We start from the raw sequence: 4,386 nt of genomic DNA, 5'->3' as shown, positions 1-4,386 counted from the left end.
ACCCTCCTCACCAACCCATCCTACACCTTTACCCTGACCAATCCTACCCCCTTCCCTGACCCATCTAACCCCCTCCCCATTCTACTTCCCTCTCCCTCGATCCATCCTACCCCCTCCCCTCCATCCTACCCCCCCCCTTCTTCCGCCATCCCACTTCACTTATCCTGACACTGCTGCCCTGCACAGAAGAGTCCCAAGTGCTGCTAAATTGCACATTTCTTCACAGGACCAAATCGGAAGGCTGGGCAAGGAAGATGCACCTCCCGACTAAGGTAGAAACAAAGGGGCGGAGTTGCAATCTAACTATGATTGCCACTGTTTGGAAGTTCATTTCCAAAATATAAACTATAAACCTTAATTGCTTAATTATATATCATGGATAACATACTAAAGCTACCAGAATTATCTGATCCCTATCCACTTGGATTGATACTCTCCACCTGCAGATTAACTTGCTCAATAATATTTTTATTGTTTTGAATTTCTAGGGTATTAGCACATATGTACATACAATTAAAGCCACAGATTATGCATAGACTTAAAAGATTCTCCAACTCTCCCTTCACCTGTATCCATCTTGTGAATAATTCTTACTAACTATTATTCGTCCTTAGCCTTCAATTGTCCCAAAACAAAATTCCTTTTACTTTTACTTCAATTTTACTCCCACTGACCATTACCATCTTAATTGTCTTAAACTCAATTTCTCCATGGAGTATGTGTCAGTGCCTTGAACATTTAAAAACATTTTTTTTTACCCTGTTGACCATATTAACTGTTTCATGTCATGCTGTTTGTCAGGTAGCTGAGCATGTCTTGGGCCCGTATTTCAGTGCAGCTTCACCATGTGCTCCCACATGTTAGTTCCTTCACATGTAACAAATCGCTTCTGCACACTCACACTAGTGTCCCACTCCTTTCTTTAATCCTCTGTTGGAATTTCACATTTGTAATGTTTCCCTATCTGTTGGACATGTTGTTTTTTTCCAAAAGTTTCAATCTCAACAATAAAGTCCACTTCATTATCTGCTGTAATAGCTAAACCAGAGACAGCATTAAAGGATTCCCATTCATCCATTGCATCCACAACTGAAGCAGTCCATGCCCATATGGAGCAAGACCTGGAAAACATCCAGGTTGATAAGTGGCAAGTAACATTCGTGCCACACAAGTGTCAGGCAATGATCATCTCCAACAAAAGGGAATCCAACCATCTCCCCTTGAAATTCAATTGCATTACCATCGCTTAAACCCCCACTATCAACATTCTGGGAGTTGACCAGAAACTGAACTGGACCAGCCATATAAATACTGTGGCTACAACAGCAGGTCAGAGGTTGGGAACCCTGCAGTGAGCAACTCAACATCCTGGCTCCCCAAAGCCTGACCACCATCTATAAGGCACAAGTCAGGAGTGTGAAGGAATACTCTCCACTTGCCTGGGTGAGTGCAGCTGCTTCAACAGAAGCTCGACACTATCCAGGACAAAGCAGCCTGCTTGATTTGCACTCCATCAGCCACCTCCAACTTCCACTCCCTGCATTACTGGCACACAGTGGCAGCAACATGTGCCATTGACAAGATGCGCTGCAGCAACTCACCAAGACTTCTTCGACAGCACCTTCCATATCTGCGACCTCTACCACCTAGAAGGACAAAGGCAGCAGATGCATGGGAACACCACCACCTGAAAGTTCCACTCCAAGCCATACACCATCTTGACTTGGAAATATATCACTGTTCCTTCACTATCGCTGGGTCAGAATCCTGGAACTCCCTCCCAAACACCATACAGCACATGGACTGCAGTGGTTCAAGAAGGAGACTTACCATCACCTTCTCAGGACAATTAGAGATAGGCAATAGAAATGCTGGCCTAGCCAGTGATGCCCATGTCCCATGAAAGAATTAATAAAACTCCTGACTTCTGAAAGAACTGAGAAACAATTTTACAGTCCCTAAACTCGAGTCTGTGAGGGTCAGTAGGTTCTACAGATTGACTGATTGTTAGGAAATAGAGATAGCTTAAGTAAGTTATATTGGTATTTGTAGGTGTTAGGAATGAGTTTTAGCTTTAAAGTTTAAGTTTGGTTTGTATTTCTGTATTTTCGAGTTAAGAAAGGTCAATTTGAGCTTTAGTTTCACTTTAAAAAGGTGCCTGCATTTCTAATGAGGATTTTTATGACTGTTGCAGCTAGGTTAAAGAAACAAGAGTAGAAGAATTGGGCTGTTGCCCAAAGTGGAGACAGGGGCAGGTACCTCCCACAGACACACAGAAAAACTAAAGAAACAGCAATTTTAAGTTCAGTTTGAAGCCAAGACACCAGAGAGACTGGACACTGGGAGAGGGAACTACAGATTTCCCAAAAGAACCAAAAGGTCCCAAGACTAAAGGAGTGAGACAGAAACAGGGGAAAATCCCAAGAAGAACTTCTAGTCAAAGGAAGGACAGGAACCTGGAAAAGGTCCTGTTAATCGAAGTTGAGAGTGAGGGGCAGAAAGAAAGACTCCAAGTTTCAAGTTTAAAGAGGCAAAAGCTGCAGAAAGCAGATTTAAAGTGAGAACAGCTTGCAAGATGCAAGAAGGTCCAAAGAGACAACTGAAGGTCTGTAACTCTTTGCTATGGGCACGTGAAGTAGTGGTACTGTTGACGGCTGAGTTGGTGAGAGACAGTGCATGGAAGACAGCTTGAATGCATGTGGTGACCCAGGGAAGAGGAGCATCAGAAGGAGAGTTCGAAACCCTAGAGGTGAACCCTTGCAAAAGGCATCTGAGAGAAAGTGTCAGTTTGGGAGAAGATTCCAAGGCGAGATCTTGAAGAGTAGAGATTGAGCCCGCGTGTAAAAGATGAAGTGCAGTGAGACTAGTTGGCTCACGGTGTGACAAGTTTCTGGGGGGAGTTGAGGAGAGATCCATCGCATCTGATTGAGGTGGCATCTGTCATTTGGCTTCAGAGTGTGGTATGTCTGACCACAGGGTGCCTATTGGTTTACATGGACTGTGAACATTAAAGTATAAGATAGCTTTTGTAACTTGTGTTATCCTTACAAATCTGTATATATTTGTAAAGGTAGAGTTGTGGGTGAAGGAGTATCGTAATATAGTTCATCTTTTCTTGGTGAATATCTTTTATTCTCTTGTTAAAAGTTCATCAGCCACTCCTGTGAATTTGTTCAGTAGGTACTCTCCACATATCTAAACAAACAAGTAAAAGTTAGGATCGATCAAGCTGGGTTCCACCCTGGGATCGGGCTTGTCCAGGGGTTACCTCAGCTAGGTTCATAACACTGACATCGATCAACCAAATCTTCCCCATGTGCCACAGCATGTTGTACGCACTCAGATCAGCATAAACGAGCTTCCATTCTGTGTACAGCTGCTGCATCATATGTAAAACCTGGTAGTAGGCCCATTTCATATCCTCAGAGCTGACTTTAACATCCTTTTATTTAAGAGATGAAGGACATCATCAGAATGTGCTTCTTAAGGATAACCACCTCTGGGCAGGGAAATCCAGCTTCCTGCATTCTGACCAAGTTGTGCATTTCCTTCTCTGCCCACATGCAAATGATTTTTCAAGGATTCAAATGGCGAAAGTGGTTTTTGAATCTAAAATCATCCTTCATGGGCTTCTCATGGTTTTTGAGCTCTTGAAAACTCTGATGGCACTCTGGGTATCATTCTGATGCTTGAGCCGTTAGCATAGAAGATCGGAAACCCTTTCCCTGTGCTAATGCAGCCATTGATGCTTTCCAATAGCCCCAGCATTCACCATAGTTTCAAATCTATTCTGATTCCATCACCAACTTGGAACTCTGGAGCATATTTTCCATTCGAGCAATGTTCCTTCTGCCACACCCCACTTCATTTTGTTTGGTGGTAATCTCTCTGCCTTTTCCCATAAATGCTCATTCTGCATTTGTCAAACGTTTATCCAGTCCATGGGGATCTTGCTGTGTGTTCTGCCAATCAACTTCATCATCCGAACTTTCACTGTCTTCAAAAGGAAACACCATTCGATAACTCTGAAAGGAAATAGAAACTTTGCTGTCACCATTGAATTTATTTTCTTCCTGGCGAAGTTGTGCATATCGTGACACATGTTCCATCCGATAAGCCTTCTTTACTTTCAGATAATCTTCTCAAAAGATCAAGGGGGGAGTCTGTCTGTCTGTCTGTCTGTAGATGTTTGCTTTTCGCCCCCTGCCTGGCCCCGATGTCTCAGGTAGTGGCCAGACCATCAAATTCACTTCTCTTAAATGCTACATAAGCAAGGACACAGACATCTCCAAGAGAAGGTTTTCAATTTACTAATCTCATCTACGCTTTCCTTTCACTACAACGTACATCAATACCAGATTGATATATTCCATTGAACTGTACCCA

At 43.1% G+C, this 4,386-nt stretch overlaps 1 pseudogene; it reads right to left on the bottom strand.

The window, feature by feature from the left end:
• Positions 1 to 1,876: 1,876 nt before the first annotated feature.
• LOC144684297 (serine/threonine-protein kinase RIO3 pseudogene) lies at positions 1,877 to 4,109 on the bottom strand (annotated as a pseudogene).
• Between the last annotated feature and the right edge of the window lie 277 nt (positions 4,110 to 4,386).

The sequence above is a fragment of the Cetorhinus maximus genome, chromosome 9, assembly GCF_964194155.1.
Source record: "Cetorhinus maximus chromosome 9, sCetMax3.hap1.1, whole genome shotgun sequence".
In the NCBI taxonomy this organism is placed as follows: domain Eukaryota; kingdom Metazoa; phylum Chordata; class Chondrichthyes; order Lamniformes; family Cetorhinidae; genus Cetorhinus; species Cetorhinus maximus.
The sequence above is the reverse complement of the archived record's forward strand: the minus strand, read 5'-3'. Positions and strand labels throughout refer to the sequence as shown.